Source organism: Oryctolagus cuniculus, chromosome 6, assembly GCF_051225735.1.
Source record: "Oryctolagus cuniculus isolate XC-2025 breed Fujian yellow rabbit chromosome 6, ASM5122573v1, whole genome shotgun sequence".
Classification (NCBI taxonomy): Eukaryota; Metazoa; Chordata; class Mammalia; order Lagomorpha; family Leporidae; genus Oryctolagus; species Oryctolagus cuniculus.
The window spans coordinates 44,424,991-44,449,418 of record NC_142872.1 but is presented as its reverse complement, the minus strand read 5'-3'; the positions used below and the strand labels follow the sequence as shown (position 1 = coordinate 44,449,418).

General features: G+C 39.6%; 1 protein-coding gene across 1 annotated transcript in view; it reads right to left on the bottom strand.

Moving 5' to 3' along the window:
* Positions 1-24,428, bottom strand: part of SGCD (sarcoglycan delta) — a 1,076,594-nt gene that overhangs the window by 611,638 nt on the left and 440,528 nt on the right. The window contains exon 3 of the mRNA XM_051844412.3: positions 15,801-15,961. The gene's annotated coding sequence lies outside the window, so the exon portion shown is untranslated. The remainder of the gene's footprint in view (positions 1-15,800; positions 15,962-24,428) is intronic.

The following is a 24,428-nucleotide window of genomic DNA, read 5'->3' as shown; positions in this document are numbered from 1 at the left end:
ACCAATTTGAAAACCATTTATTTGTATATGAAGTGTTCTTCTCTCCCTGTCATTATAATTCTTTATTCTTAGAATTTTGAAAAGTGAACATGATACAAAAGGAATTTCCCACTTATGGAACTTAGCTCTTAATGTATGAACTCAATGGGCAGTTTCCCTACAGATTAAAAAACATCTTTAAATTCTGTTGATAATTAATTTCCTGTCTAATGTCTCTGTTATGTATGGAAGTCTTCATAATGGATAGAAGGAGCATTGTATTGATCTAATATTTTTTCTATTAATCATTCTTCCTCATTGCTGTTTACTAAGAGATTTATATCTTATTTTTATCCATCCACTAATTAAATACAAAAGAGGCATTTCTTATTCTCTAATTGTTCATTTTTATACCATCCTGTCATCATTTTAGGGATGGATTATCTGTTTTACTAACACCAGGGCTTATGATAATGATAATAGGGTTTTAAATATACTCTCTGTCCCTCTCATTATCTCTTTGAAAAGGTCACACATCATAAATTTCTAATATTTATCTTTCTTTCATGAATACTGGCTCAGTCCACGTGTGCTACCATAATCAAATGCCACAAACTCAGTCATTCACACACGGAAATTTATTTCTCACAGTTCTGAAGGGTAGGAAATCCAAGATTCAGGCACTGGCAAGCTTGGTGTGTGGTGAGGGCTGCTCCTCTGCTTCCTAGGCCGAATCCAGCAGCAGCACCCTCTGGATGAATGAACACTGTGTGTAAACTGAATCCTTTTAAAGGGAGAAATTCCATCCCTGAAATCTGAGACCACAGGATTTAATCACTGCCCAACAGCCTCACCTCTTATTAGCATTGCATCCGAGATTACATTTCAACAAAAGTTTGAAGAGAAAACATAACCACATTTTAGTAATTATATTATTTTTCTCTTTTACAAAATGATTTATTCATAGCTTTGCTATTTTTTTTTATATTGGGGCTGTTAAAATTCTACCACAGATTAGGATGCAACATGGAAAATTATCCAGCTTCATTCCTGCCAAAAAGTAAGAAATAAACTCATGGACATTTCCAGGAGAGCAAGTGACAAAGGTGGCTCCGGTAGCTGCCGAGGCTGAAGGTAAGATGAGCCGAAGAACAAGGTCACCAAAGAAAATGGCTTTTCCTTAGACCAGCAGACACCAGCCAAACTTCTGCTGGGTCTATAAGCAGACATATTAAATTTGAAACTAGGAATGTCCCAATTATAAAAAGTAACTGAAGATAGACCAGAGAGTTCTAAATGGGAAAGCTACAGCTATATGATTCTTGGAAGAAAATGAGAGAATAACTTTGTGACACTGAGTCAGGCAAAGATTTCTGAGATAAGACACAAAGGGCACAAATCATAAAATAAACTGGCTTTATCAAACTTAAAAACTCCTACTCTTCAGATAACACCATCAAGAAAACAGAAAGTAGACACCATCATTGTGTGGCACAGCAAGTCAAGCTGTCTCCTGCAAAGTGGGCATCTCTTTTCAGAGCACAGGTTTGAGCCACAGCTGGCACACATCTGATCGAGTAACCTGCTGATCTACCTGGGAAGCAGTGGGAGATAAATCAAGTCCATGAGCCCCTGCCACTCACACGGGAGACTTGGATACAGCTCCAGGTCCCTGGCTTCAACCTGGCCCAACCCTGGCTGCTCTGGCCATTTGGGGAATGAACTAACTAGCAGATGGCAGATCATCTACCCACCAGCCCATCATCCTGTTTTTTCAAATAAATTAAATCATCCTTAAAAAAGAAAATGAAAAGTGAAATATCAGAGTGGATGAATATATCTCCAATATATATAAATGATATAGAAATTGTACCCAGAATATTAAAGACCTCCTATAAGTCAATAATAACAAAAAGACAACCAATTCAATTAAGTAAAACTTGGGGAAAAAATTTGAGTAGAAGATTTTTCACATACATACACACAAATTTTTAAAATGGCTTAATATTATCAGCCAAAAGGGGAACACAAATTAAAACAAGAAATGTACTATTTCACATTACTAGAATGCTTAAAATTAACAAGGGTAACATAAGTTTCAACAAGCAAACAATAAAACTGGACCTTTCATACAATAAATTATCAGGGGAGTGAATTACATTGGAGCACTATTTGGCTGTTTCTTATCAATTTAGAGGCCTGCATTGTGGTGCAGGCAAATTAAGCTGCCGCATCCAACATATAATGGTGCTGGTTTCTATTTCAGAATCAGAATTTCTGATCCAGCTCCCTGCTAATGTGCCTGGGAAGACAGAGGGTCCAAGTACTTGAGACCCTGAAATCCACATGGAAGACCCAGATGGAGTTCCAGTCTCCTGGCTTCATCCTGGCCCAGTCTCAACCTTTACAGCCATATAGGAAGTTAACCAGCAGATGGAAGATCAATCTCTCCCACTCCCCTACAACCTGTAGTTCTGGATTTCAAATAACTAAATAAATCTAGAAAAAAATTTAAAAACTAAATGTATAGCTACTCTACAACTCAGCAATTCCATATGCTGATATATATCCTAAATAAATAATGACATTGTTCACAAATGTTCAAAATAGTATTAGCATGATTAATATTCCCAAACCATAATCAGTGAAAATGTCCACCAAAAAGAACATTATGTAAGTTGTGTATATTTATTCAATTATATGGGTGAGGAATAAAAGTGAATGATGTACTTACACAGCAATACAGATTAATTTCAAAAACAATATTGAGTGAAGTAAGCCAGAGGCAACAGAATATATTCTCTAAGAAAATTTATATGAAGTTTTGAAAGAGGTAGAGTATTGGCTGCTTCACAGCAGGGAAGAAAATATCAGAGCTGAGTGGCCTTTGCAGTCATGGAAATGTGATACATCCTGAATGGGGCAGTAGTTTCATAAGTATATTCATTTGTCAAAATTCAGACTGTACACTATAAGTTTGTGATATTATTGTATGGAAATCTCATCTCAGGAAAGCTTATTATAAAATGAAAGTCAATTAATACTCTCTTATAGTTGGAAAACCATCTCATATAAGTGTTAGGTCATAGAACTATATACATTTGAAAAAATTCATGTACAGTCAAATAACCCTTGAAATTTTCACTAGAAAAGTTCTAGTATTTTGTAATATACCATAAAACTCTTCCATAGGTCAGAGATCAAATTGAATGCCATGTGAAATACTTTATGTATTTATAGTGTAAATAACACTAAAAAGATCTTTAACTAGTCCAATCTTGTTCAATACAGTGAGATGGTCACACTATGAAAACCATGAAGGACCTGAAACCCACTAGATTACCCAGGTTATGTCTTCATTTCACTGTTTATCTGGAACACGCTCACACTGAGTAGGATGACAGATACTTAAATTATTTTCCCTGATGTTCATATCAATCATTTATAGTTGAATTGAGACAAGTTAAGCATGCCTAACACATAACAGTCTTCTACAGGCAGATCTGTCTTCCCAGTAGGTTTCACTCATGAATACGGTTGCTGTCTGGGGATCTGATGGAATTGGACTGATGACTGCTACTGCCAAGGATAGGCGAGCAGAAAACTAAGCCTAGCATTGGGATGTCCTCTGAGGGCATAAAAGCAGGGACTTACGAGGACACCCAGCTCACAGAAGAGCCCTTTGAAAATGTACTCAGTGTGTTCAGAAAAGAGCCTCCTGTTTTCATCCTGGGGCAAAACACTGTTATCAGCCCTGTTAACAAGCAGCAAAGGTGAAGAGGAAGAACCACCAGACATACCACAGACCAGAATTCAAGTAACCTGTTCCTTCTGCTCCTCTCCTTTTTCTTTTCCATACTTTGCCTTTGCAATTTGAGAACACTGACCACTTTTCTGTGATTTCTTAGTGAACTATGTATTATAGATTAAAAAAAAAAAAACACAAAAATGTCCTATGTATATTATCCAGTGATATTTTAAAATCGTATCTAGTTTCTAACTTCCTTCAACACTTTTGACATTTTGGATTTTACAACTAACTATACAGAAAGAAGATGAAATATTGTTTGAGTTCGAATGTACAGCTTCACATACAATCTCAGATATCAGTAAATGCCAAAGATGACATTTAATCTCCCCGAGTCTAAATTCTCTCCTATAGGTCATGGATTCGCTTATATGGAATATTGGTCTGTCTGTATGTTAGCATATTATCTTCTAAAAGACAATGAGATTAGAGTCACAAACCAGTTAATATGAACATCATAAAGCCCTCTATAGATGACTACAGAAAGAAGCCCTAACTCCAGCTCATGGAAGGACCTGACTGGACCCAAACACATCCTGAAAGTGAATACAGACCACGTATATTGACATGCGGTCATTTTTTGCAGGAAGAAAATCCATGTTTTCATTATAGAGACTGACAGAATGTGGTGTGATAGAAGAAGGATGACATAAAATTAGTGATCACCTAAGTAAAATATATATCTATTTCTGGAAATGCAAGATTTTACAACTTCATTATGGTTTTAAGTCAATTTTCATCAGATTTCTCTTTTGTTAGACTAACAGTTGCTGCATCAAAATGTTATTGGTAGTTAAGACATCAGCTATCACAAAAACACAAACATAAGGTTAAAAATTACCAAATCTATCCTTCAAAAATCTATAACCATTTTGAAAATGCTCTCTTAAAGGAGTAAATGTACTAAAATCAGAAAAAACTCCAGAGAAATTAACATTGGCTTTTATAAAAATTATGACTATACAGACAGCCATGGGAACATTTGCTACACAGTAAAATGTAGAAATCCTTTTTGGCTTCTGTAATTTTCTGACATTTGGACCGAAAGTACACAATCTCTCAAGGAGTTTTGATTTAGAAACAAAGAAGGTACGGGGTATCTGAATGCATCATAGTGATCAGATCCTGATCATCCAAAGAGTAACGGGAAGTTTTGCATAAAGAAAGTCCTAATCCATAAGTGAGAAATAGGTTTTATATCTGTCACTGTCAGGAGCGATAGGAAGGACGCTGGGGTCCTGAGTTAGGACTGGTCAATGAATCTGCAAGGTCACAGGACAGATGGGTTGTGCCACATGTGCCAGATGTGTACTCTCCAAGGTGTAGTATGAAGAGTGAAGGCTTCAATAAAAGCTGAAAAGCATGGTGTTGCACAGACAAGAAAGCCAGTAAGAGTGCACATCGAGGAAGCAGGTGTTGCGGTGTAGTGGGTAAAGCTACCATCTGTGACGCCAGCGCAAAACACTCCACTTCCAGTCCATCTCCCTGCTGTTGGCCGGGGAAAAGCAGCAGAAGATGGGCAAAGTCTTTGAACACCTGTCACTCACGAGGGAGATCTGGATGAAGCTCCTGGCTTTGGTCTGGCCCAGCCTTGGCCATTGTGGCTGTCTGGGAAGTAAACCAGCAGATGGAAGACCTCTTTCTCTCCCTCCTTCCCTCCCTCCCTCCCTCCCTCCCTCTCTCTCTCCACCCTCTGTGTGTTTCTGTGTGTGTGTTTCCTTCTATGTAACTTTCAAAATAAATAAATAAATTTTATTTAAAAAAAAGTACCCATCATAGGTAGAAGGAAACTATAGATACAAGACCTTTAAAACATATTACATAGATGTAAAAGCCATGATATGCAAATAGAAACCAAAGCAACCATGAAAACCAGAAAGAGCCTGTAAGTACAAAATGATGTGTGTCAAAACCAAATGTATTCTGTAATTTATTTATTAACCCATCTAATGCCTGTTGAATAATTACTATGTATCAGACACAGTTGGGAACAAGAAGATATGTTCATAAGAACAAGGAGCTTGTATTTCATTGTATTGAAACTGATACATAAACCCAGGTCTTTGGACCAAAGGAGAAGCATACACTCTTCAAAGCATTTTTACATTTATTCCACATTGATTATCACAACAAACAAATGAGATGGCCCTAGATTAGCTTTTCAATTCAAATGTTAGGAAAATGCTGACAAGAATATTTTTTAAAATCTCATGGAAAAGAAATGGTCAATGAGAGAGTAGAGTTAGCAGCAAAGTGAATATGAAAAATTACCAAGTTGCATGGGAAGGAAAGAGGTTTCTGAGATTGTTTTTTGGATGTCACTTTGCAGTATAGAGAATTTTAATCTATATTACATTTTCCTCATGAAAACAGCGTATGTAAAATTGCAGACAGAACTTAAAATGACTGTATCTACTGTTGCATGGAAGAAGGTTCGAAGAGGGAGGGGGGAGTGAGAAAGTAGGAGAGTGAGGATCAAGGAGTTGGGGGGACAGAGAGAAAGAGAGAGAGAGAGAGAAAGTAAGCTTTAACTTAGCAAAAAAGACCTAAATTTGTACAAGATATTGAATGTACTGTAACTCAGATTTTAAATTTCAAAGGCCTTGGGTAAAATCCAGCTCAAATAAACAGACTGCAAAATATAATGCTCAAGGGGAAAACACAAATCTCTTCTTCAGTAACTGTCAGAAGGAGACTATTCCTAAAGTAGTAACTATTTGAATTAGAAAGAAAAGCTAAAGGCAAAAAACCAGGCTACCGCACTGCGAAGCAGAGTGAAAGAATGTTAAAGCAGGTGTCCTGCAGGTGGGTAGAGTCACGAACATCTGGGCAGTGAGTTGGGCCACTTACACGTATTTTAAGGGCCCAACCCCAAGATCAGATCAGGAAATTTCTTATTCTGCTAGTGGCTTTACCAAAGTTATTTCACCTCCCTTTATCCGTCCATAAAAGAGAGACAGCATTGTAAGAGGAATTACTGGAGGCAGAGAAGGTACAGATAAACTATTTCTGAAATATGAAGTTAGAAAAATGAGACCTGCTTTCAAATAAGACATTCTGAATGGAATTTTAGGGTCTTATTGCACAGAGTAAGCTTATAATTCACACAAAGTCTTGTGTAGTGTTTATATGCTTTTTTAAAAATTTTTGTTTACCCTGTTGTGACCTTCACGGTTGATGTTTGAAATGACTGTACGGACAGCTGTCATGCCTGCATAGACAATGTTGTGTCACAATTAATTATTAACTCACTTGAAAGTGAATCAAACTATAACACCTGCTGGGCTCTTTGAAACACTCAGAAGAAACTGGGACCAAAAGGATAGTTAACTGCCATACAGATATCAAACAGAAAACTTGGCCAATTGCTGCCTCCTAATAAGAGCTCAGTTCACAGTGGTTCAAAAAAGAAATAAAGCAGGCCAGTTGAAGAAAGCAGCATTTAGTGATTCTCCAGCCAAATGGTCTCTAGTCACACGAATGCGTGCCTTGGTTCTGCTGATCCCCTCGTGTTGGACAAGAAGGTATTTATTATCTGAGGCAAAATTTCAATGCATGATGAATTTCAGGAGAAATCGTAAGTGAAGGGCCGTCACAAGACTTGATAAGTTAGCCACGGTTCTGCTGCTTTGCTGTGAGGCACAAAAAGTATAAAAACCTTCACTCCCACATTCAAAGGAAAGAGACAAGTGCAAAAGCAATCCAGTAAATAGGAACAGTTCTACACCAGCCACAGAAGACTTCACTGATGAGAAAGATCCTAAAAGGGAAAACACACACCAGCAGGCACACACAGCACACACCTGGACACATGCCTCACTGCATCTGAAAGTCACCACCTCTCCACCCTTCGTGACGCATTCAGAAATACCAGCCAAAAGCGCTCTCAAAAGCAGCCTTGAGTTTCCCTGGAACAATAATAGTTCCTAGAGGTGCAAACAAGATTTGCAACTTACATAGTGGGTTGATAGTAAACTAATTAATTTGTCCACATAGGAAAAGCACAATTAGCTGGCACATATTCTGAGTTTTTGATTGTACTCTAGAAACCAAGCCTTTAAAAAGCACAACCAAAATGAAGACCAGTGCTGAAGCGACTTGAAAAAGTGATCTGACAGTAACTCAAATTGTGGAGGTGCACAAAGGAATTTAGCACTTCAATGTCCCCAAGACAATTAACCTTGCTAGTATCTGTTAAACATGCTAAATAGTTTTAGGCTCCCTTTCAATCACTCTGGACAGATAAAGCCTAACACTTCTATTTAACGACAGTTTTTTCTCAACACAATTTCCTACATATTAATTAAATACTTTTCTCCCCTTGGGCAACAGGGTCTAACTCATTCAGAATTTCCAAATTCTAACAACAAAACTGATGCCATTTTTAGAAAATAAGAGCATTTTGCTTTCAGCTAAAATGAAGTGGAAGGAAAGATATACCAGGAGGCTCAGAGACGCCACTTACAATGCAGAATCATCTTATTCTGTCACTAGGGAACACCATTATTCATACAAATTATAAAACCAAGGCCGGGCACCACACTCAATAGGCTAATCCTCACCTGCGGCGCCAGCACACCGGGTTCTAGTCCCGGTAAGGTGCCGGATTCTGTCCCAGTCGCTCCTCTTCCAGGCCAGCTCTCTGCTATGGCCTGGGAGTGCAGTGGAGGATGGCCCAAGTGCTTGGGCCCTGCACCCCATGGGAGACCAGGAGAAGCACCTGGCTCCTGGGTTCGGATCAGCGTGGTGCTCCGGCCACAGTGTGCCAGCCGCAGTGGCCACTGGGGGTTGAACCAATGGCAAAGGAAGACCTTTCTCTCTGTCTCTCTCTGTCCACTCTGCCTGTCAAAAAAACAAACAAACAAACAAACAAAAAAAAAAAACACACAAGTAGGGGTTTAACATCTCTACAGGGAGGGCTTAAGAGGAACCAGCACATCTTAATGATATATAAGCCTAATCTCATTTAATTCACACTTGACATCAAGGCAGACATGAGAACCATCACCATTCTGTGGACTTTGAAACTGAGGCTGGTGACAGTTCCATAACTGACACTGGTCAAACCGTGTGGAAGTGGAAACTCTGGACCTGAGCCACGGCTCTCTCACTCTGTTGCCTTTATTAAATGACACTGTCTCTGCTAGCCCTCATTCGATGTTTTCTAAGCTGTGTATTTCACAGTTCCTGGCATGACCACTTATATCATGTTCCAGGATCATGAGGGATACCCTGGGAGAACAGACTTGTATTAGAGTGATTTAAAGCAATGATCCCCGAGTGTGGTGAAGAGTTAAAATTGTATATGTGTGGGTGTAAACAGTTAAGCTTAAGCTTACAGGTTTAAACCTTCCTGGTGCAGCTGTAAAAATAAGACAGAGTGAAGTAGCACCTTGACAGCAGGGACTCCATTTTGGAGCACTTGAGACTCCATTCTGGGAAAGCACCCCCCACCACCGTGAGACTCTGGTCTGAAACTATGATCTCAAATAGTCGGACAATAGCAGTGCACTACATCACCCTTGGCAGAGCACAAAAACCCCCTAGCATGATTGCTCAAGCTTAAAAGTAAAAAGGTTGCACCTGGGTTACCTGGACTGATAATGAAGATGTGATTTGTCTATGTCTTCAGATCATAATTGCTGATTGTAAGATTTTAGCAACCGTGTATTCTCTCCCCTCTCCCGATTTTGCGGTTTTTGCCTTTATAAACCCTATACTTTAGTTCCTCAAGGCTCCTCTGTTCTTATATGTTCAGAGAGCCTCAACATGTTGGATCAATAAATCTTTAACCCTTTGCTGGTTGCATGAGAAAAAGTCTCTTGGAGTCGTTCCTCAGGCGGTGGGCATTTTCAGACCCTAACAGTGGGAGTAATATTTGCTAGTAACAATTTATCTCCTCAAAGTTACTGTAAAAATACATGATTCATCCATTGAACAACTACCCACCCTAACTGGCCATTCTAGAAGCCTCTTCCAGGGCACCATTTCCTTCCACCTCATCTAGCATTACGACAGTGTAAAAGGCGCCTATACCAAAGGTAGGACATGATGGCCAGGCAAGAATGAAGACTCAGCTGGACCATCCCCTGATTGCAGCTCCTGTGACCAAGCAGAATGATGTGGGGTGAGTGACTTGACTTCTGTCAGTATTCGTTTCCAGAGATGTAAGTTAGGAATGATATCTCTACCTCTGAGAGTTGTTCCAAGCATAAGATAAGTTACTGCAGTTAAAGAAAAAACACTTTGGGCAAATGATAGTTTATAAGAATAAACTGTTGAATGCTTTTTTAAAAATTGAGGGATAATTTATCCACATACGCCATGTAATTAGTTTCGATGAATACCTCAAGGCACAGAGAATCCCCATCATTCCAGAAATGTCTAGTAAGTACAATTCCCATGGAAGCCCTCAGCCAAAGCAAGCACTCAGCTGATTTCTTTTTTCTTTCTTTTCTTCTTCTTTTTTTTACAGGCAGAGTGGACAGTAAGAGAGAGAGACAGAGAGAAAGGTCCTCCTTTTGCCATTGGTTCACCCTCCAATGGCTGCTGCAGCCGGCGCACCGCACTGATCTGAAGGCAGGAGCCAGGTGCTTCTCCTGGTCTCCCATGGGGTGCAGGCGCCCAAGCACTTGGGCCATCCTCCACTGCACTCCCGGGCCACAGCAGAGAGCTGGCCTCGAAGAGGGGCAGCCAGGACAGGATCCGGCGCCCCGACCGGGACTAGAACCTGGTGTGCCAGTGCCACTAGGTGGAGGATTAACCTATTGAGCCGCGGCGCTGGCCCTATTGATTTCAATCATCATAGATTAGTTCTGACTATGCCATATTTTCATAAAAATTAAATAATTCAGTAAGTATTTTCTGGTGTTTCTTCTTTCACTCATCATACTTTTTTATTTATTTATTTATTTTTGAGATACATTGGTGTTCTTGTATGTACCAACAGAATGCTCTTCTTTATTGCTGACTAGTATTCCACTTTACAGATATATCAAAGTTTATTTTCCTGTTGATGAACAGCTGTGATATTTTTCTCATTAGGCTATTATACTTAAAGCAACCATGAACATGTGTGCACACATGTTTTCAATGCCCTTGGGTAAACAGGTACAAATGGAATTTCTAGGATAAGAACATTTCAGATCAGTTTGCAAAGCGGTTGGAGCAAATTATAATTCTATCAGTAGAGCATGAGAATTACAGTGACTCCACCTCCTCTTAATTTGTTGTCTTTTTACTTTTAGTCATTCTGATCAGTGTTTAGCGTATTTGAGTGATTTTTTTTAAGCAATGGTAATTACTTATTTTTAAAAGATGAGACAGAGAGAGAGAGAGGGAAAGAGAATCTCACCCACCGGTTCACTCCCCAAATAAATGCCCTCAGTAGCTAGGGTTGGACCAGGCCAAACCACAACCCAGGGATTCAATCTGATTCTCGTCTGTGGGTCAAGTAACTGAAGGATTTGAACCATCACCTGTTAACTCCCAGGCTGTGCTTCATCAGGAAGCTATAATCCAAAGCAGAACCTGGTAGCTTTGGGATCCGCAAGGAGGAAGGCCTATACTTCCAGGAATGGAGAAGTCCCTACCTGTACTTGCGGGGAAGAAAAGTCCTTGTCAAGGTCCCTGCGGGTGCCTAAAGGTCAACCAATGAGGATCAGACCTGCCTCAACCTTTAACCCCCATGCCCTGAATCTATAAAAGGAGCTCTCCTAATCTCTGACGCACGACTTCCCCGGCCCCAGCTCTGTTGCTCTGTTGGGACGGTGGAACCTCGCCTGGGAGCGGAACCCCAATAAAAGCCTGTGAACTGATTTGTCTGCCTGGGAAGATTTGTTATGTGCCGGACACCTTGCAGAACCAAGACTGAAACCTGGGCACTTCCATAGGGATGCACGTACCTCAACCACTGCTAGGCCACATGCCTGTGGTTTTAATTTACATTTTCTTGACAGCAAATGATGTGACACATCACTCCCTGTGTTTGTTGGTCATTTTATACCTTACTGTAAGAAGCGTTTGTCCACACAGATGTTAGATCTCTGTATCACACACACACAAAAATTGTCCCCCGGTCTGTGGCTCATATATCTATTTTCTTGGTGGTAATCTTGGATGAGCAGATGTTTTTAATCTTCCTGATGTGAAAAATATTTTTTATTCTTTAGTTCTGTGCTTTTTTTAATGTCCTTCTTAAGAAAGCTCTACCCTTGCTGTGCATTGAGATTTAATGCTATAATGAGTACTCAAACAATATATTTCACTTTGTGTTTCTATGGAGGTGCAAACTGTTGAAATCTTTACTTAATGTATACTAAACTGATCCTCTGTAAAAAAAAAAAAAAAAAAAAAAAAAGAAAAGAAATTATCAACTCCCAACTTGACTCTCACTGGGATTAAACATGACAATAGGTCTGATCTGATTTCATCATCATTTAAAAAAAATCATCTATTATTTTTCACTTTATGTTTCTGTGTGGGAACAAACTGTTGAAATCCTTACTTAATGTATACTAAGCTGATCTTCTGTATATTAAGATAATCGAAAATGAATCTTGATGTGAATGGAAGGGGAGAGGGAGTGGGAAAGGGGAGGGTTGTGGGAGGGACGGTATGGGGGGGAAGCCATAGTAATCCATTATTCGTACTTTGGAAATGTATATTCATTAAATAAAAGTTAAAAAAAAAGAAAGCTCTACCCATTGATGCTATAAAAATATCCTAGCTTTTTAGACTGTTTGTTGTTTTAGCTTTTATATTTCAGTCTATGATCTGACCCTAATGAATTTTTGCTTATGGTGTGAGCTAGAGGTTGAGACTTTGCTCTTCATAACAATATCCAGTAGTTTTTCACTATTTGTTGAAGCATTTCTTCTCATTGCCACTGAATTCATTTGATACTCTTGATGAAAGCCACTTGACTAATGATGTGTGTGCCTATTGCAAAACTCTCTGTTCTCTGCCACGGATGCATTTATTTATATTGGCAGCTGTGTTAACTTTTTATTATTTTTATCTATTTTCACTCTTTTTTAGATTTCAAATGGGGTTATTAAAAATCTTGGTAATTTTGCTTGTTTTGGAAAAGTTTTTTCCTTTTCATGCCACATACATATGTATATCTGTGTGTTCATACGTATACATACATGTGAACACAAATACACATGTTAAGACATACTAATCATTAACACTGTTATATCTTTCCAGTTCTCAGATATTAGACTTTTCATAGGCTTTCCTATTTTTCGGAGATCAGGGAATGGTTTTACCAGTGACTTTCAAACGTCAGCAAAGCATCTTGAATTATCTGGAAAGCTTGTTGGAAAACAGCTTCCAGGATCCCACTCCAAGATGCTGATGCTGCTAGTTTATAGACTACACTTTAAACTCCTCTGACTCAGAATAAGGGAATGGCTTTCCTCATGTTTATGCAGAAGCCTGAATGGAACATTGATAGGTGTTTTGTAAAGCCTGGTCCCACAGCCACTCATTTATCTACTCTTCGCCTGAAAGAACACCTGAAAAACCTGCTCTGTGCGTGGAGCCTAGGAGCCAGAGGGCAGGGGTATGGTAGATTGATGGTCATAATGTTGGCTCGTGTCCCTTCTTCCTGGGAACTGGGATTCGGCCTGAGAGCAGGGACACATCAGATTCGCTTTAGCTGAACACACATGGGGATGGCCACGTGCTGTGAGGCAGACACTCTTCTCCTCACATCCTCTGTCAACAATCAGAGTTCCGTTTTCTCCTCAGCAACTGATTGGTCTCTAAAAGATGAACATTTCTATAGCAAAGTCCTTAAAAACTCTGCTGGAAACATGATTTAAGTACTTGGCATCCAGGTGAATATTCTGAATTTAAGATCAGGGCTCTCAAACCAATGGATTCAGTCACAAACGCTCAAACCAACCCCCTCCGCTTCCCTAGCTTTTCAGGAAAAGCAGAGACCTTTCTTAGCTTGCCGTTTAATAGATCCAAGCTGTGAGGGCAGAGAGAATGGAGCCCCAACTTTACACCTATTGTATAGAATGCACTCAAAACTGTCCACCACATAGCTTGCTTGCTATTTTCACTGATTGTTAATATCTGTGTGGCCTTCGAAATCATGTAAATGTAAAATTACTTCACAGTTAGTAATTATACTTAAATGGCTGTAAAAAGAGAGAAAAACAATTGGACTTTAAAAAAGAAAAGGTGGAGTGGAGTCAGGGAGAAGGGGGAGCAGGGAGCGAGTGAGCGGGTGACAGAATGTCCAGTGGCTGACAGCAGACAGACCATTCCCGGGAATGAAGGAGGAAGAGAGCCTGTCTGGAAGGCTCCTGCTCACATGCTCTCTAGTCTCTCAGCACCATTTTAGGCCAACGATGAACAATGACAGCGGAGCTCAGCAATTTTTTTCAGGCATCTGGGAATATTTGACAGAAGTGTCCGTGCAACATCCTCAAAAGAATGCCAATTTATGATCAACTGAAAACACACATTGCCTTGTTTCCAGCAGTGAGAAATGGCAGAGGTACAGGGCAGCAGAGCTGTGGCTCTGACTCCTTTGACCATCACTAGGTCTGCATCTGTACCTCACATAAACACACGACATATGCAAGGCCAATGCTGCCATGAGACGGCAGCTAACTCAAAAATTCAGAGATGGTGTTCCCAGAAACCACTGGGTTACAACGTGGTATTACAACTGTCAGTTTTTGTGCTTTTTTGTTTGTTTGTTTCTTTTCTTTTCTTTTTTTTTTTTTTTTTGCCTTTTTTAAAGGAGATTGAAAGAGCAGCAAGTTATCAATGGAATTTTCGAAGATACCCCACAAATTTCCTTTGGACACGCCATGTGGTCTTAAGCTGTTAATCCATTTCCTCCCAGTGCTTTTGACCAGCAGAAAATTCAGTCCTATCATTCTATACAGTAGATAGATATGGTGATTTAATTCTAATGAAGTTTGGGAATGAGTCCGGCCCCAATCATTCCTCTCCACACATTCTTAGAAAACCAGTTTACTTATTTACCATTTGCTTTCCCAGAATAAAATTCCTACTTCTCATGGATATTAAGAGTTGTACTTATGATTGTTTTCAAAGTTTATAGCACACTGTCTGACTCATAATAAACACTCTATAAATGGTCATGTGGAACACTATCTCTTTCTCCCTCTCCTCAGCTCTTCCTCCTCATCCTTCCCTCCCTAATAGCCATACATAATCTACAGGTCTTGAAAAAGTTCATAGAAAATATATATTACAAAAAAACTATGAATTGATTTCAAAAATTTTTCTACCAAAATAAATTTAGCTTTTCATTTTACTTTTACAAATTTTCTGAAGCCTCCTCATGCATGTGTATTGTGTACATTTCTGTATTGTGTACATATGTATGGAGAAATTATGTGGCACACAACAAATTATATACATAATACATATATGCACACATATGTGTAGTTGTATATACTCCTTAATTGGTACATAATTACTAGTATCATGATGATCATCATAATTAAAAAAAAGACAATGAGCTTCTTAACTCCACCTTGGAGTGTTTCCCAGTACACGTATAAAACATATAAAGACAGCTCTCCTAAAAGACGGAGGAAATCACAAATCTTTGCCCAAAGTCTCCTATGAACCATGAAAAAAGGGACAAGTAGTACATGTTACACAGCACCATTTCTTCACTAATTTCTTGAACTCTTTTATAACACTGGTATCTGCCTCCATTTCTCAAGTCTTTCTATCAGAAACACTAGTACATATTTCTCTACATGCTTTGTTTCACTGACCTCTGACCCACTTTTCATGATTAAAAAACAACGTAATCATCCTATAATATTTCCCATTGTATTTTATCCCATGAGCAAAAGGAAGGATTTTTTTTTTTCCTTCAGTCGAAGAAGAGACAAAGGAAATATAACAGGGGTTGCAAGGGTAGAGCAGAAAAGATTGAGAAAATGATTAAATACCTTTAAATGTATCACTTTTTTCTTTTAAAGAGATGTTGAATTCAAGTCCATACCTTAGCAGTCCTAATCTTCAATCGTGAACACAAATTTCAGGGCAACATTGGGATTGAGATAATCTGCTCAGGCCACCACCGCAGGAACAGTTTGGTTAACCGTCACACTGATGCCAGCGCAAACTTCTCCAAGTCCCCGAGGATGGAGGTTTCTTCCAAGTCTACAAAATCACAGGAGAAAGACGGTATGAACAGAGCACATACACCCATACCCACACCCACATGGCTGATATTAAATTCAAGTCCATTTAATTTGAAGAGAATAAACACAAGCTATTTTAACTTCTGATGGGCATAAAATGCATAATGCCTGAATGGAGTTCAATCTTACTGAATAGAAGAATCTGACAGGGCAGGCCTTGAGCTAAGAGGTTAAGCCACCAGTTAAGAAGCCCATGTTCCACACTGCGGTAACTGGGGTGGAGTCCCAGCTCTGCCTCCTGACTTCAGCCTCCTTCTAATGCAGACCCTGGGAGGCAAGAGTGATTAATCAACCAAAAGTGTTCCTGTCAACCACGTGGGAGATTGGAATTGAGCTACTGGAGCTCTCCGCTTCAGCAGGGTTGCAGGCGTTTGCAGCGTCAGCCAGCAGATAAGCACAGTCTCTCTCAGTCTCTCTATTTTTGCCTCACAAATAAACAAAAGTCTAAGATAAAAAGAATCATACAAAAAATGTTCATAGCATATCAAGGCTGGAAGTTGTTTTAGGATATAAGTAGCCAAATTTGCTTCTTCAACTTGGAAACCAAGGATCAGAGAGCAAAAAATGTTTTCCTCTAGTGATTTATTCCTCATGGTATATTTCTTTCTTTAAAAAAAAAATCAATTGATTGATTGATTTGAAAGCCAGAGCTAGAGACAGTGAGATATCTTCCATGTGTTGGTTCGCTCTTCAGATGACTATAACAGGGCTGAGCTAGGCTGAAGCTACAAACCAGGAACTTAATCTGGGTCTCCCACATGGGTGCAGGCACCTAAAGAATTGGCCATCTTCCTGTTGCTTCTCCCAGGCCATTAGCAGGTACCTGGACTGGAAGTAGGCGGCTGGGACATGAACCAGCACCCATTTGAGATGCTGGCATTGCAGGAAAGTCTCAGTAAACACAATCAATAACAAGATCAATGATAAAAGGAGATAAAGAGACAATTGAAAAACTCTCCTTTTGTGTGTAAGACTCCAAACTTAAGTATCATCAGTGACCAGTTCATCCCAGCTACCTCTGACAGATCTTCTCAGCCTCGCCGTTTACAACATCTTGGGATTTACAAGAGAATTTTGTGAATCATTTCTGAGCCGCATCTCTTTCAGCAGTTCCATGGCATAAGATAGTATTTCTACACTGATAATGCTAATATATGTCTATAGGCCCAGCTACTTCCTTCAACTCCCATGCTGCGTATCAACTGACTGTCCAACAACTCCACTTGGTATAGTCTAACATACCCATCATATAGACCACCCTCAAAGCAAAACCATGACACCGTTACTACCATCACCAACTACCTCCCAATGTAATGCCCATATACTTCCTAGCTTATTCCTTCTCAATTAATGGCAATTCCATTCACCCCATGCATCAGGCTCAAACTCTTTAAGGCAAACTTTATTCTCTCGCTCCTACGCAGCCCATGTTCTATGCTCCATCAGCAAATTCTGGTAGCCCCCTATTTAGAATAAATGTAGGCACTTATCATTTCTCATCATTCCCTTTACTATGCCCCAGGTGGTCATTAAAGGCCTCCAGGCCTGCACAGCAGGATTGCTCAGGTCATGGTTGTCTGTCTCAAGGAGTCCCCAAGTAAGCAAACAATACTACCCCAAGCAAAAACTTCCACCCCATTCAGAGTCGATGTCGCAATCACCCGAGTTTCTAGATGATGAAGCTGTTGCCACTGCCCTCGCTTCCTCTTCCTCTCACTATCATTTATCACTCTCTGCCATGCTAGTCTTCTCACATACTCTATCTGAGCCCTTGCATTTGGGGTTCCTTTGATCTGGAATGCTCTATTCCCCTCACTCTTTACTATCCTTACCCAGAGATTACCTTTTCAGTGAGACCTCTTGTAACTACCCAACTGAAAGTCCTAAGCCTTTACCACATCTCTCAGTCCCACTTCATCGGTTTAAACTTGGTGATCCTGATGCCTACTTGTTTAAAATGTGCCCTCCCCCCATAAAACGCAAACTCCATTTGTGCAAGAACTCTCATCTCTGTTATCCTCAGGCACCTCGCTCAAACCTAGCATGAAGGCAGCTCAGTAAATATTTTTTTGAATGAATAAACAAACAGGTTGATCTTCAGATCGTTCAGGTGCTACGTGGCTGAACAGAGACTGAAGCCAAAGTATGCTGTCTCTAGCATTCTTCACAACCCCTTAAAACCGACTGCAGGGAGGTTTGCACTTGTCGGGCTCAGGCGTGGTGTGATCTGCCACGTGATGGAGAAGATGTCAATTATGGAAATTTGTGGGTCTACCAAATGAAGACTCTGAAACTATTTCTAGAAACATCTAACGTGTAGGTGTTACATGTATTGGAATGGTCCTACTCACATCCAAATATAATCTTACAATTACTTTCATTATATCTTTATCAACTTTCTCTACCTTTTCTTCCATGCCATTATTTCTTTTCTCTGCCTCAAACTTCCGTTCCTGCCTTACTTACTAGGAGAGTATCAGTAAAAAGAACCCAGGGTCAGAAATGCTAACGCAAAAGTGAATGCTACAGGGCAGCTACAATAGGAATCTGGGTCTAACCTGGCTGTGACTTTGCTGTGTGCCTATCAGGTGATGACTTCTTCTCCCTGAGAGTGTTCTCATTGGGCTGATACACACACTGTCAAGTCTCCAGCTCTGAAACATGACTTTTTTCCTCCCTTAACTAACAAAACACTCCCGTATACTCAACCTAAAACTAGCTGAGAAATATGATATAGTCTTTAAGAAGCAAGCTTTGGGATAATCTTGGTATTCATCCTATTTCTACTGCAGTGAAACCCTAGCCAATACACAGGATTTCTCCAAGTACTTCAAACCTTTCCTATAAAAATGCACTGACAGAATACATAATCTTTTTAAAGATTTTATTTATTTTCTTTGAGAGGTAGAGTTGCAGACAGTGAGAGGGAGAGATGGAGAGAAAGGTCTTCCTTCCGTTGGTTCACTCCCCAAATGGCCGCAACGGCTGGAGCAGCGCCGATCCATAGCCAGGAGCCAGGAGCTTCTTCCAAGTCTCCTATGTGGGTGCAGGGGCCCAAGGACTTGGGCAATCTCCCACTGCTTTCCAAGGCCATAGCAGAGAGCTGGACTAGAAGAGGAGCATCCAGGACTAGAACTAGAGCCCATATGGGTTGCCGGTGCCACAGACGGAAGATTAACACACAGTGCCACGGTGCCGGCCCCAGAAATACATACTCTTTTCAGATGTTTGTGAAAATGAAACGAGGTCACCTAGGAAATCATTCATTACCACCTACAATATAGGTATACAGTAACTTTTCTGGATAGTTTTGAATTTTACTATTGCAGGTGTATATTCTGCATGGCATTTCCCAATTTTATCTACCTTCACATCATTTTTCATCTCAGTCTGAAGCTTTTCCACTTTCTGCCAGGTGGAACTGTTTTGTGGTCTGGGTTGATTCTGAATAACTTCCTCTGGGCCATCCCCTTTTCAAATGACACTGTTACCCCAACTGCCCTCTCATTCTGGGGCAGATGGCAGAAATTTATAACATGAGAAAGTCAAGTTTTCTGGTTCATGTCTTGTCCTCTTGCACACACCCAGCAATTTGGGCATGATCCTGGCCCCAGTTTCATAGCAGGCTGCTAATTGTCAAGCCATAGTCTACAATTACTTCTGCATCTCAAAGCCAAGAGACACAACTTTGGAAAGCAAACAATGCTATAATTCAGGACAAAGATGCACGGAGTTATTAAAGAAATTGTGCTGACAGCTTTGAGAATTCAAGTCTCAAGTCTATCCAAATGCATCTTTATTTGTTATTTTTTTCCTAACTGATATTAGGAACATGCTTATGTTCCGTTAGTAACACCGTAAATCTATGTCAACCACCTTTCAACATTAATTACACCTCATCCTAACAAATCATTAAGATGCTTTGGGGATGGGGCCGGCGCCGTGGCTCACTTGGTTAATGCTTCACCTGCGGCGCCAGCATCCCATATGGGTGCCGGGGTTCTACTCCTGGATGCTCCTCTTCCAGTCCAGCTCTCTGCTGTGGCCCAGGAGGGCAGTGGAGGATGCCCAAGTGCTTGGGCCCTGTACCCACACGGGAGGCCAGGAAGAAGCACCTGGCTCCTGGCTTTGGATCTGCACAGCACCAGCTATGGCGGCCATTTGGGGAGTGAACCAATGGAAGGAAGACCTTTCCCTCTGTCTATAACTCTACCTGTCAAAAAAAAAAAAAAAAAGATACTTTAGGGAAACATTACTTTTGCCCCCCTCTAAGTCATTTGAGGACATGGTCAGAAGTGAATTTATTCAAAAATGATTTATTGAGTGTTGGAGAACGTTTTTAAAAGTTTAGAGGAGAATGGAATTAAAAGATGTGTTTATTTGGGTGTAAAAATTTTTGAAATCCATGCATAGAGAGGGTCTTCACAAAGTTCATCTAAAACGCATATTATGAAAAAACCACACTTAGCAGTCACAAGTTTCACAAAATGTATCTTTTAATTCCATTTTAGACAAACTTCCTGAAATTAGTAATTTCCTGTGGGATTTGTTAGAAAGATACATAGCAGGTAATATGTAGGACTTTATTTCTGCCTTCATGCAGGCATCAATTCAGGAGTTTTTCTCCGTGCTTTGCAATTTCCCAGCTTATGCCTAGAGACAGGAAGACATGACAAACTCCTGCAAGGCTGATGGTTCTCCGCAAGAGTGATACAGAAGGTGCTCACATAAGCATCCTAATTTCTGCTTGATAGAGCCGGAAGTTTTATCACTCTTGGCTTTCTCTGGAGACTGGTTCATTTTCTCTCTGTACTTCTCACATACCACTGAACACACACCTCTCCTGGACTGATCCTGGTTCATTTCTCTATCAGAAAAAAAAAAAAAGAAAGAAAGAAAGAAAGAAAGAAAGAAAGAAAGAAAGAAAGAAAGAAAGAAAGAAAGAAAGAAAGAAAGAAAGAGATCAAATTCATACAGACACTATCCAGCAGTCACAAGATGCCACATAGTAGAGTAAAGAGCACTAGACTCAAAGGAAACAATTTCAGAAACTAATATGCTTGCAGTCACTGCAGACTGTAAAGGGATTAATGCTATCATGTTGTAAAGTCAAATGAGAATGTACACACGAGGGCTATCACAAAAGTCAACAATATCCAAGGAAAAGAACACATGGCTGAAATCACCAGCATCTGCATAGGCAGAGCACACATCACAGAGGTGGGAGACGTCTTTGCTGTCAGGCAGCCTTGAACATTTTAGGAAATGTGTCACTTTTCAAGAGGTTTCAATTAGCAGCTGCTCTGATGGCATCTGAACCACACCTCTCTAATGGTTAGGCTGTGTTAAAAATCACTCTTGTGAGTAGAAAACACACACAGGCCTGAATTTACAGATACACTGGCACCCAGACAGCCCCACAAGAGAGGGAGGTAGCCAGAGAAGGCAAAATCACGAATGCAAAAAGATCTTAAGAATTTTTACTGAGCGCATGTGGGGGACAAGATGAATAGCATCTAGCAATTAGCTAAGTATGTATTTGCTGCTAATACTGTTAAATGACAGTTCAGATTTTATTTTTGTTTTCACAAAATTCTTACAAAGTCGTCATCTTTACAGAAAGGAGGCGTATCAGAAAAATACAAATATAGGACCTATGAACTGGGCAGGACACAGTCCGTGAGAGCTGGGTAAAAGTTTACAGAGGTGAACATTAGACTTAAACAGAATCTTCTCTAGGGGTCAAGAATAGAATGATGCCATATTTGGGTCTGAGTTTTCTAACCTATAAAATGGACACAAAAACATCTCTTCTCCTTCCCTCTTACAAGGACTTTAGATATCATATATCATTTTGTGCTACTAAAGATTTTCTCTCAAGCACTAGATCAAGCAGATGAGAGCAAGAACTCTGTGTTTAGTGTGTATTTCCTTCAGGCACAAAAGAAGAAAGCAATCAAAGCCACTGTGTAGACACATGATCTGTACATGGACATACTCATTTGTATATGATGCCCTTTGTTGACTGACAGCCAAACAAAGACACACTGTTTCCTTGCTAACCCTGGGGTGGGCAACTAGAAAGGCTGGCATACTGCAATGATCTACCACGCTGAATTGTTTGATAAATCTCAAAACTCAAGAGTCTAGGAGCCATGGAATTACCACTCAACACCCAAACCATTACTGAAAACACAGTTGGTCATTATCATTATTGCCAATCAACTAGAAGAGTCTCAGAAATGAATGAGCCCTGTGTTGAGTTTCTATTTCCTCATGAAATTCTCTCACTATACTAACAGGGCAGATGGGGAAGGTACAGGCTCTGGGGAATGTGTGAAACCCTGGAAATAAGTTCATACGGAATCTGCATAACAAACGAAGCTTGCCAAAATAGTAATAATAATCATCTTTGGGCAGTAGGATTATGTATGATTTTGACCATTTCAAATTTCAAATCTTCTATTAATATAAACATGTGTCACACTTACAAGCAGAAATGGCAGGCAATTTTAAAATATTTCCTAAGAAGATTTAAGTATTTCATATGTAATACTTTACTATTTAAAAAACTGGGAAAAATATTGCAACATTTTCATACTTACTAAGGCTAGGTGGTAGAAACAAAGGTAGTCTTTACATTATTTTCCTTATCTTTTAGCAAGTATATATATGTGAAATGAAAAGATAAGTATATTTTTGTGTAACAATTTTAATCCATACATAATTTTATCACAATAATCATTTTCCATGAAATTTTAAGATCTTACATATGGATTTCAAGGTTTTTAGGCTGCAAAATTAATTTATTATTTAAGTTCATTTTCCATGAATTTTTGTACAGTACCTACATGTAAGGTAAAAATAAATCGGGATCCTATTATTCTTTATTATGTTACATTGAATACTCTTTCTCCAAAGTCATTTCTAGAATCAAAGTACAATAAATGAAGTAAATTTTTGTTTTAAATATATATTTTAGAAAGATTCCTGTAATCATTTCCAAAAGAAAAAGAAATGTATAACAGATTCTAGGAATCTGGCTTACCGAGAAGCCCACAAGAATAAAATCCAATTCATATATCTTTAAGCATATTGATTATTAAAGGAAGAGAAATATGACTTGTAATTCATAGTGTTCAATGACTAGGAAAAAGTCCTAAGCATCCAGTTAAAAATATTTCAAAGAAAAAAGCTGAATGGGGCCATATGGATCAGCCAGTTAAATCCTGTTATTTCACAGATGAGCCAGATGAGAATGGCTCATCCAAAGTCACTGAGAGGATTGGCATCAGAAGGCTGACCAGAACCCAGGGCTCCCATACATGGTCTCCAGCTTCCAAGACCATGCCGATCACATGACATCCTATCAAATGCCCGTATGATGGGGGCAAAACCACAAACCTTCATTCTATCTACTATCAGAAATTAGGACCAACAAACAGGTGGATGCAGAAGGAGTTCCGGTTTGTATGGTGGTGCTTCTGATGGGAAGGAGAGGATTATTTTTATACAGACTATTAATTATAATAATTTTAGGGTTCATGTAAGACTACGATGAATGTAATGAGAGTCCCCCATACCTTTTGTGCCCTATCCCTCCCTATCTCTCCCCCTATACGCACAGCATCCCTCACTAATATGACCACCATACCAGAGTGGCGTATTTGTTTAGAACCATTGAACCACTGCACTGAAAAGTCATGATCACCTACAGTACACTGTATATATTAGGGTCCACTCCTAGTGTACAGTTAATGACTTTTGATAAATATAAAATGCCATATATCCACCATTCAGGTATCACATAGAATACCTGCGATGCCCTTATCCCTCCCTGCCTCCAAATTCCTGACAACTACTGATTGTCCTATTGTCTTCATAGTTGTTTTCTTTTTTTGTAGAAAGCTGTGTTTATGTAGTCTTACAGCACGCAGCCTTTGCAGGTTGACTTTTTAAAGTTTAGTAACACGCATTTAAGTTTCCTCTATGTACTTTCATGGCTTGATAATGCCTCTATTTTTAGCACTGAATAATATTTATTGCTTGGGTATATGACAGTTTATCCATCTACCTAATGAAGGGCCTGTTGTCTGTGTCCAGTTTTTGGCCATTAGGAACAAAGCTGTTAGAAACATCTACGTGCAGGCTTCAGTGTGCACTTTAGTTTGCACTCATGTGGATAAACATCAAGAAATTCTATGGCTATATCACATGGTAAAGGTATGCTGAGGTTCGTAAGACACTGATGAACTGTTTTCCAGAACAGTTTTCCAGTGAGGTTTAATTTTAAATATTAGCAGATAAGTGAAAAATCACACACAACCAGTATTACTCTTGAAAGTAGCTTAGGCAAGCAGCATGTTGGGACTGATATTCTATATCCCCAAAGCCATTAAACTGGAAAGTAAAGAACATTTTTTGTG